Here is a 10,960-nt window from a genome sequence, read left to right as displayed (position 1 = left end):
AATATTACCCACAAATTAGAACCTAAGTCAATTGTTGTGTTTCTACAACTGCAACGTAATGAATATTGAAATTGAAGTCTCCCATTATATTAAAATATGAATCGTTTTGAATTGAAATGAATCTTTAAAATCATAAAAATGGTCTGTCGAGTATCCGTGCCAGGATCTTATAAAATGTGGTAAATCTTAGTAAAGGATTCATCAAGGGACAATGCAAGAACTCGAACGCATTGTCATGGTAGGGTGGGTACAGAAGAGAGGGGCAATCAACACCTAGGTTCTCTCTAAATAGAAATGGTTCAGTAGGGCTTTTATTTGGCGTGTCGGCGCTATCAGTATTTCAGTTTACTTTGTTTTTGTATAATCACTTATAGTTTCCCGTAAAGTGCACTATTTAAATGTAGTGGAGTACGATAGTACAATTAGGTGAGGAAGAACCCCGACCATCCGGCGAGCTAGACCCGAGCCTAGCAAGAGTGCACACGACCAACCCTATTTGTACGCCGTCCTTAAGTTCAGTCATAGTCATCTGCTGATATCAAGGGCCTATATATCTGTTTACATATATATATATTTAAACTCTGGTACACTACACATTTATGGCGCCCAACGTGGGGCCAGGCAACTTGCCTTAGAATCTAAAACCAATTAAGAGCCGATAATAAAATTTGGATTTATAGTGTCTTTCTATATAGGCCGTTTATTTTAATAAGACAAGCAAATCTTGCCTTGGTTCTACAAGCTCAACCGGTAATAAATCAAAATTTCAGCGACACATTTTCTTTTGCAAAATATTGCATAAAGGTTAAAGATTTCAAAATTTATACTTAGACTCGGTTTTCGGATTTAGCAACTGCAATTCAATTGATTCGGATTGGTTGACCAAAACAGACCTATAGTATCGAATTGTTAGTATCAGAGACAGTTATGCAATACCATACAGTGATCAGAAGAAACAGGAATTGTTTTAGGATTTTGCGGTTCCAGTTCATTTCATTTTGGATTGACCGACCAAAGCAAACCTGCTTTTTCACTTTAGGCATCTTGAGTTATTCGGATTTACAATTTTATATTGCCAAATCGCGATAGTTGTCCAATGATTCAGTGCACGAGGTCATTAACCTATAAATAGTCCATATTAACGAAAATAGAAAAGCCTACTGAAACCAAATAGATATTTTGTAAGTATTCTGGCATGTGGGAAAGACAGACCTTATTATTACAATTAATACCTTCTTATATAATTTTTTTTTATTAGTTTTTCTTTAATTCCTTAAATATTGTCTGATATACAATGGCTGTAAGGCGAAGTACAGATGATATAACAACTGCTTTGCAGGAAGCAGAACCATTTTGTGGAATTTGCAACGAAGTATTGGGAACTAGTGAGATTATAGCCCACACCCCGTGTAGACACAAATTCCATAAACTTTGTATTTTGGAACAGATTAGGACAAACCCAAAATGTCCCACCTGTTCATTAGATTGTTCTGCTCTGGCACTAACATTCTCTAACAACACGTTGTTAGCCGAGCTTAACGCCGAAGGAACACGTCCAACTAGTGCTAACGAATCTTTTAGCACAATAGACGGAACGTCTAATCGACCTAAAAAGGGCCAAAAGTTTATTAGAAGGGGTATGAATACGAGATCAACTCAACGATCCCGGTTAGATCGCTCACCAACAGAAACTGAAACCAACAACACAACCCTTCCAATAACCACTCAAGTGGAAATCGCTAACTACGTCCAGTCTGCTGTAAGCATTCAACAGGCTCAGTTAATGGAACAACTAACTTCATTTTTAAGCAAAACAATTGAATCTTCGATTCAAAATCAATTAGCGTCACTCCAGTTGACACAACCAGAACATATCACACCCGATGTTTCCGGTGACAATAACATTAACCAAACAAATAACGTGGGTATCGGTCAAGCACGAGATAGTCACGCAGAAGTTCTTTTAGATTTTTCAAAAGCGAGTGCAAATCAAAGTAATTCGAGCTCACACGTAGCACCAGCAAAACTTTCCAGTATAATGCAGAATTGGCTCATTAAATTCGATGGTTCAAAAACATGCATGAGGATGGATGAGTTCATTTATCGAGTACGTTCTCTAACGCAACAAAATCTTTATAACAATTATCAATTGCTTTGTGATCACTTGTATCTTTTATTCGCGGGAAAAGCTAGTGATTGGTACTGGAAATTCCATCGAACTTACCCAAACTTTAATTGGGATACGTTTTGTATAGAGTTTAGACGAAGATTTGAAGATGTTGAGACCGACTATGATATCTGGGAAAAGATTAGGAAACGTCGTAAGGGCGAAAACGAATCCTTCGATGACTTTCAATATGCTATCGAAGATCTCGTGGATAGGCTTCAAAATTCGGTTACAGAAGAAGATGTTGTGAATCTACTTATTAGAAATTCCAAGCCCACTCTTCACCACGAGCTTCTTCACTTAAAGATTGCCAACAGATCGCTATTACGACGAGAGGTACGTAGGCACGAGCAGTTTTATAACGATATAAAATCGGTCAAGCAAAGGACTCTTCGCTCATACGTATTGGAATTGTCAGGTCCAGACGATAGCGAGCAGCAATTCGATGACTTGGTCGAGCATAATGAAGTGTGTCAAATACAACGTCGTACTTCACACACAGTTCCAACTTGCTGGAACTGTGACAACAAAGGTCATAAATTTGACGATTGTGTAGGTCCTCCTAAGATCTTTTGCTACGGGTGTGGAACAAAAGATACTTACAAGCCGGTATGTCCCAAATGTAACCCTCCGGGAAACCTGCACAAGGATGTGTTAAACAACAACAAGCAGACACATCCTTAGAAAAAAGTTTGCAAGAATCACCTACAAGTTTAACGAACGACCAAAGTTTAAGGAAGCCTAAGATCAGCTCACAAACAGTAGAGGAAACCCTGCCTACGGCATATCATTATTCATTTACTCCTTTACCTGAAAGGGAAGCAAATTATATTACAACGCGTAAGAAAATTTTTGATAAGATAGATAGTTTTAAATTTGTAAGAAAGCCCAAACGTTCAACTAAACGTTTAAGACAATTTTGGAAGATGGTTCGCAAGAATAAGAACAAGTTTGTTTCAGCTATATTTCTTAGTTCGGATAACAGGCTGTATACCAATGTCACCATTGAAGGCAGTGATTACGTAGCTTTGTTGGATTCGGGGGCCACAATCAGTTGTATTGGAGGCTCAGCCGCGAAAGAAATGTTGGCGCATTGCAAGATTAAAAAGTGTTCAGGAGCAATACGAACGGCTAACGATACTGAAAGTAAGGTTATAGGCAAGCTGGTAACACAAATTAATTACCGTGGATGCACGGCAGACCTAGAAATGTTTCTTATTCCTGAACTCAAGCAAGACGTCTATTTGGGAATAGACTTCTGGCAAAAATTTGGACTTTTAGATAAAATCACACACACTGCAGAGGTATCTGAATTAGATGTTGGAGGTACGGATGACGTCGAAGAACCACCGAACCTACATAAATTGACAGCAGACGAGAGAATTCGCTTAGATAAAGTGGTAGGTTGTTTTCCATCTTTCGCTACTGAAGGATTAGGCCGTACCAGTTTAGTCACACACTCTATAGATGTTGGAGCAGCTATTCCCGTAAAGCAACGACATTGGCCGGTATCACCAGCCATTGAGAAATTGATGTTTGCCGAGGTGGACAATATGCTTGCGCTCGATGTTATAGAGGAGTCGACTAGTCCCTGGAGCAGTAATTGCGTTTTGGTAAAGAAAGGCGAAAAATATAGACTGTGTCTCGATTCAAGAGAGGTGAACAAGGTTACAAGACTGGATGCATATCCGTTACCACATATTGACGGTTACCACCCGCTCGTTACATCACTGGATTAGACATGAAACACGCATTTTGGCAAGTCCCGTTGGATGAACAATCGCGACAGTACACTGCATTTACAGTGCCTAACCGACCGTTATATCAATATAAAATGATGCCTTTTGGTCTTTGCAATGCCGCTCAAACTCTCTGTAGACTAATGGATCGAGTTATTCCAGCTCATCTTCGTACACGTGTGTTTGTATATTTAGATGATCTACTTGTTTTATCAGAGGACTTCGAGTCGCATTTACTGTTGTTACAGGAGATGGCGTTGTGTCTACGCAAAGCAAATCTAACCATTAACATAGGGAAATCGAACTTTTGCATAAAAGAAATCACGTATTTGGGTTTTATTATTGGTAATGGTCAGATAAAGACAAATCCAGACAAAATCAAGGCCATCTCGAAGTTCCCTGTGCCAGTTACCGTTAAGCAACTGCGTCGATTTTTGGGGTTATCCGGTTGGTACCGACGTTTCGTTGAAAATTATGCTACCGTTAGTTTTCCCCTAACCGAGTTGCTTAAGAAGAAAAAATATTTACAGTGGAATGAGGATGCTCAACAGTCGTTTGAGACCTTAAAGTCCTGTTTAACCGCATCACCCATTTTGATAACTCCTGACTTCTCAAAACCTTTTATTTTGCTCTGTGATGCTAGCACTTACGGAATCGGCTGTGTTTTAGCGCAAGAACGCGACGGCGTTGAATTGCCAATTGCTTACATGTCAGAAAAATTATCCAAGGCACAACGTAATTATTCGGTTACCGAACTAGAGTGCTTAGCAGTCATAAAGGGGATACAAAAATTCCGCTCTTATATTGAGGGACAGGACTTCGTAGTCATAACCGATCACGGAGCACTTAAATGGTTAATGCAACAAAAAGATTTATCGGGTAGATTAGCCAGATGGTCTATGAAATTGCGTAGTTTCACATTTAATATCCTACATAGAAAGGGGACACTGAATGTTGTCGCTGACACTCTATCGCGTCAGGATGAACCGGCTATAGAGGAGCTCACGCAAATAAAACCCATGGTTGATCTAGACTCAGATCAATTCAAATCAGCTGAGTATCTGAGTTTAATAGAAAGCATTCAACAGAATCAGAGTAAGTTCCCAGACTTGAAAGTGATAGACGGTCAAGTTTTCAAAAGGACAGTATTCGCTTCGGGAGATGAGTCTCAAGAGAACGCATCATGAAAACTTTGGGTTCCGTCAGTGTTAATTACGAACGTATTATATCAAGCTCATGACGCCCCTAGCTCCGCACATTGTGGGATGAGTAAAACCATAGAGAAGCTTAAAAGATATTTATTCTGGCCTCGCATGGTTAGCAAGACGCGCAAGTACATATCTGAATGCACCGTTTGTCGCACGACCAAGAGTCCGAATATGATTCTTAGACCTCCTATGGGTAAACCATAGTCTCTTAGGACCATACCCACGCACGAAAAAGGGAAACATAGGATTGCTCATAGTTGTCGATCACAATACCAAGTTCCATTTTCTGTGTCCCCTGAAGAAATTTACAGCCCCAAAGATCTGTGAATATCTGGAAGGGTCTCTCTTTTATACATTTGAGGTGCCAGAAGTCATCTTGTCAGACAATGGATCCCAATTTAAATCTAGCTACTTTCAGGCATTTTTAAATAGCTTCGGTATAACATAAAAATGCACAGCTATTTATTCACCGCAAGCGAATGCCAGCGAGCGACTGAACAGATACGTGATAGCTGCGATACGAGCTTATATCGGTAACGAACATTCCAATTGGGACTGTAACCTGAATGCCATTAGTGGTTCATTGAGATCTACCTTACATAGGAGTACAGGGTATTCTCCATATTTTCTAGCATTTGGTCAAAACATGATGTTGAATGGGAAGGATTACGCGCTCTTGCGTAAACTAGACCTTTTGAACGACGATACTAGAATAGAGAACACAGATTCCTTGCAGCTAATCCGGCAACAGGCTAAAGCGAATGTCAAAAAGGCACACGAAGAAAATTCGCGTAGATACAATTTACGCTGCCGTGATACACAATTAAAGATTGGAGATTTGGTATATGCTAGAAATTTCACACAAAGTAGTGCTGTAAAAAAGTTTAGTTCTAAACTAGCCTCTGTGTTCATTCCCGCTCAGGTAATTAAAAAGCGAAGTCCGTACTATTACGAATTGGTCGATGAGAACAAGAAATATCTCGGCGTGTATCATCTGAAAGACATTCAGATCAGGAAATAATCTCTCCTAATCAGGTTCTTCAGATAATTATTCGTCGAGCAGGTCTTGTATAAATATCTGTGGTGTAGTAGCCAGCACAAAAATATAGTGAATTGGTTATCTTCTTTCGTCTCGTGAGACCCCCTAGTGATCTTTCAAATGATCAAGCTTTAGCCGCTCTTAAGGTTGGATCAAAGCTTTAGCCGCTCTTAAGTCCGAACGCCCACGCACACATGCAAGCGACGGACAGTGGGAAGCATAGACGGCAATCGTACGATTGCACAGTTGAGCTATGCTGTGCATTAGACGATCGTCTAATGCTGCTCGAATGTTCTAGATCATACGATTGCACAGTTAGTAAAAAGCTCAAAAGCTCTGCTGCACAGGCTACTCAGTCCATCGTCTATTACTGCTTTGAACAAAAGATCGATCTGTAAAGACGTGATAATTCCCGAGTGCGAGCAACATACACAGTGCACACATATATATATAGTGCTGTCCGGAAAATATATATATTTCCACATATATATGCTGGAAGCATATAATTACAAGTGCCGTACAGTCCAGTGGTCAGTGAATAAGAAGAATTTAGTGCAGATATAATTGGGGAAAAAAGGTATGTTTTCATATTAATGCCGTGCACGTGCTGACATAACCTATGTTGCAGGGAAGTGTACCTAAGCTGCCCCATCGCGGTATAGTCTCGAGAAGACTACCCTGGGAGCTGGCTTAGGCGTACAGTTGTCGAGGTCTCTCCAACTCCAACCATAATTCATCTTTTCTAGATCTTATATTACCACCGAGTTCGGAATCTCCAAAGATCCAAGTGAACCAGATCAGCCTCAATCGCCAAGAATTTTTAGTGCTGCTCAGTCATAAATAACTAAATATAGGCTTGGCGGAAGATTCGTCAGTACGGCCAGGAACCATATACATCGCACCTGTTGACCTCTAACCAACTTCAGGCGGGCAAGAGTCTACAAAGCAGCCGCACGGGATCGAGTTTTGTCCAATTTACATTTAATTCATTATCAAGTTCCAACGCATAACACCAGCAGTTTAACGTAATGTAACTGAAACTTTATTAACACCCCTCTTTGATGTTACGCGCGTACATATCTACATACATATTGTGCATATGCACACTAAATTGTCTTTCGTTCGTTACTTTTTGGTTCAATTTTCGCGATAGAGCATAACAATTAAATTTCTGTCTGTATTATGAAAAGCAAAACAACTGGCTGATGACTATGCGACGGTGTTTGTAGCGTAATTGTATTGTATGCATTATATATTTATGATTTTCCATATTTTAAACAGCTGCGGTCAACATCTACGACATCATTGGGCCCAACGATCAGCGTAAGTCAATAACGCCGGAGTGAGTAATTATGTACAGCGAAAAGTAGTTTGGTCAAAAGAGCCATTGGCTTGAAAGTGTAGATATGCATACAACGTATAATGATTCAAACCCGTCTGCTCCGTGTGTATAATGCACCCCAGTCTGATCTAGCTTTTGTTTACGAATTTGATTCTTATTCTCTCGTTTTTATATATATATATATCTATACCCTAATAATTTTCATGCTTTAAATAATGAATTTATAACTAAACTTATATGATAATTAGGATTAAGGAAATATTACCCACAAATTAGAACCTAAGTCAATTGTTGTGTTTCTACAACTGCAACGTAATAAATATTGAAATTGAAGTCTCCCATTATATTAAAATATGAATCGTTTTGAATTGAAATGAATCTTTAAAATCATAAAAATGGTCTGTCGAGTATCCGTGCCAGGATCTTATAAAATGTGGTAAATCTTAGTAAAGGATTCATCAAGGGACAATGCAAGAACTCGAACGCATTGTCATGGTAGGGTGGGTACAGAAGAGAGGGGCAATCAACACCTAGGTTCTCTCTAAATAGAAATGGTTCAGTAGGGCTTTTATTTGGCGTGTCGGCGCTATCAGTATTTCAGTTTACTTTGTTTTTGTATAATCACTTATAGTTTCCCGTAAAGTGCACTATTTAAATGTAGTGGAGTACGATAGTACAATTAGGTGAGGAAGAACCCCGACCATCCGGCGAGCTAGACCCGAGCCTAGCAAGAGTGCACACGACCAACCCTATTTGTACGCCGTCCATAAGTTCAGTCATAGTCATCTGCTGATATCAAGGGCCTATATATCTGTTTACATATATAGTGACATATCCATAATTCCCCACATCCCATACACATAATGTTTATGTACAATTCATCCACCCCATCCACACAAGTAACAGGACCCCACTCAAGAATCAATAACTGTTTCTTCCCATACTCCAAGCTAGGGCCCCCCATAATATAAACAATGGACCACATTGTTTCATCAACATTAGAATCACGCCACTCTCGAGAAATCGATTCTTTAGAATCACGCCACTCATGAGGACCAATCAAAGCTAGACATAAAACCAAGGAGTATCACATTCCTAGCTCCGTCATGTAATGCAACACCGATCGCCAGCAGTGGATGCCTTTCATCAAAGCCGACGCATCCCCAAATATCGATCCAGGCACGTACGCCACCGACACGAAGATGCAGCCGAGGAAAGCAACGCCCGAAGCCAGAGTCGGGAGTTCCAAGAGAAGGGCTCATGGAAACTAGCCAGCAGCAGAGAGATCAGTTCCGTTTGAGACAAGCAGACCCAAAGTCAAGTCGGGGAATTCATTTAAATCTTGTGACATAAAGATATTTAAGTTGTAAAATAAAAGTCTTTTTTAAAAAACTTAAAATCGAGTTGCGGATATTTAACTGGCGCAGTCGGTAGGATTTCGTTTAAAATTAACTCCTATATTTCGGTAATGGTCAGCTTGTGTAATTTCTAATTACTGTGATCACGTAATCCCGGAATCGTTAATAAAATTGTGAAATCCGCCAAAGAACCTATGTGTTACGAGCACATACGATTTGCAAAACTAAAATTAAGTGAACTGAAGTAAGCGGAGATAGTGATCCACCAAGAACAGTGAAACACTAAATACAAAATCAAAAAACTTACAAGTGAACCAAAATAAAGTTAAAACTACTGAAAACAAAACAAAACCCAATCAACACCAACAACATGGCGTTACCACCACTATCATTGAGCGAAATCCACTTGAACCAGGCACTGCTGTCGATCAGACAAATACCTGCCTATGACGGTTCATCTGGACAGCTAAGCTCATTTATCAAACGAATTGAATATGTATGCGGATTATATCCAACTGAATATCTTCGCCAACAAAGGATCCTATTTGGAGCGACCGAGATCCAACTGTCAGGAGAGGCACAACGCATATCGCAAATGATACAACCCAACACGTGGCTCGAACTGAAGACGGCGCTGATCAACGAGTTCAAAAATCACACACCATATGAAGAACTCTTACGACAACTATACACCACCAGATTTAACGGCAGTCTTCGTAAGTTTATAGAAGAATTAGAGATAAAAGCATTATTAATAAACAATAAGCTAAACTTAGAAAACATACCAGAAAATAATGTCATTTATAAAAACGCTTTGAACAACACAATTAAAGATGTCATTACTCGAAAACTTCCTGACAGAATGTTCATGACCTTAGCAAGAAAAGATATTACCACATTGTCTAATCTTAAGAAGGCAGCACAAGAAGAAGGATTGTACGAAGCTAGTACAACAGATTCAGGTACAAATAAAGATCAATCGAAATCGTCTCAATCAAATCGAAAGAATGTTGGAAACTATTATCCAAATTATAATACTACTAACTATCACAATCAAACTCAGAGCTCATCTGGAACAGGTCAGACTAATCGAACAAATCAAAATCAAAATTCCCAAAATCCTGGATTATACAATGAGTTCAAAAATTCCTTGAATCAAGGTAGGGCTCAGAATCCATTCAATCAGCAAATATCTCAAAACCAAGCTAGTGGGAGTGGACCCAACCAACCTACTAAAAGAGGGAGGGAGAGCCAGAGTGGCCAAACGAAGATGGACGTAAATTTTCATCAAGCCGCCTCGGAAGAAACCGAGGAGGACCCTATATAAACATTACCATTAATAAAAGAATATTAAGGTGTATCGCTGACTCGGGATCATCGATCAACATCATGAAAGAAAATTATACAGATTCCGAGATAAAAGACGATAACCTTACGGTCCATACCATCAATGGACCTGTCCGTTTAACTAAGAGTATAATGAGGAATGCGAACAAAACATGTCCGTCCGAACAAAAGTTCTACATACATAACTTTTCCGAAAATTATGATATTTTATTAGGAAGAGAATACTTGATGGCAAGTAAAGCCGTCATCGATTACAGAAATGACACTGTAACACTAGGAGCTAGATCGTACCCAATCATTCAGAGTGGAGAAGCTATTGAAGCCGGCAAGACCGCACAGAAGTGCACTGATCCCTCTACAAAAGAAGAGAAGATCGCACCTAAGTGCCTTGACCCATCTCCAGAGGGAGATCAATACTTCGCTTCCGCTCTAGACAGTGAATTAAGGGAATGTAATCAATTAAGATTGGAACACTTAAACGACGAAGAGAGGGAAGAGTTAAAGAAGGTCTTAGATGAGTTTAAGGATGTGCAGTACAGAGAAGGTGACAATTTGACTTTCACAAATACAATCAAGCACGAGATCAAAACTCAACATGAAGACCCGGTCTACAGACGACCATACAAATATGCCCAGATACATGATCAGGAGGTAAACCAGCAAATCAAAGATATGATCAGGCAGGGAATAATTCGAAAGTCGAATTCTCCTTACTGCTCGCCCATATCTATGATTCCGAAGAAGATAGATGCTTCAGGAA

At 39.6% G+C, this 10,960-nt stretch overlaps 1 long non-coding RNA gene across 1 annotated transcript; it reads right to left on the bottom strand.

Moving 5' to 3' along the window:
• Nucleotides 1–937: 937 nt before the first annotated feature.
• Nucleotides 938–1,840, bottom strand: LOC117186142. Its single transcript, XR_004471276.1, has 3 exons — nucleotides 1,683–1,840; nucleotides 1,233–1,607; nucleotides 938–1,122 (listed from the first exon to the last, which is right to left on the bottom strand). It is a non-coding gene; the product is annotated as an uncharacterized LOC117186142 (long non-coding RNA).
• Between the last annotated feature and the right edge of the window lie 9,120 nt (nucleotides 1,841–10,960).

This window comes from Drosophila miranda, chromosome XR (assembly GCF_003369915.1).
Source record: "Drosophila miranda strain MSH22 chromosome XR, D.miranda_PacBio2.1, whole genome shotgun sequence".
NCBI lineage: Eukaryota > Metazoa > Arthropoda > Insecta > Diptera > Drosophilidae > Drosophila > Drosophila miranda.
The sequence above is the reverse complement of the archived record's forward strand: the minus strand, read 5'-3'. Positions and strand labels throughout refer to the sequence as shown.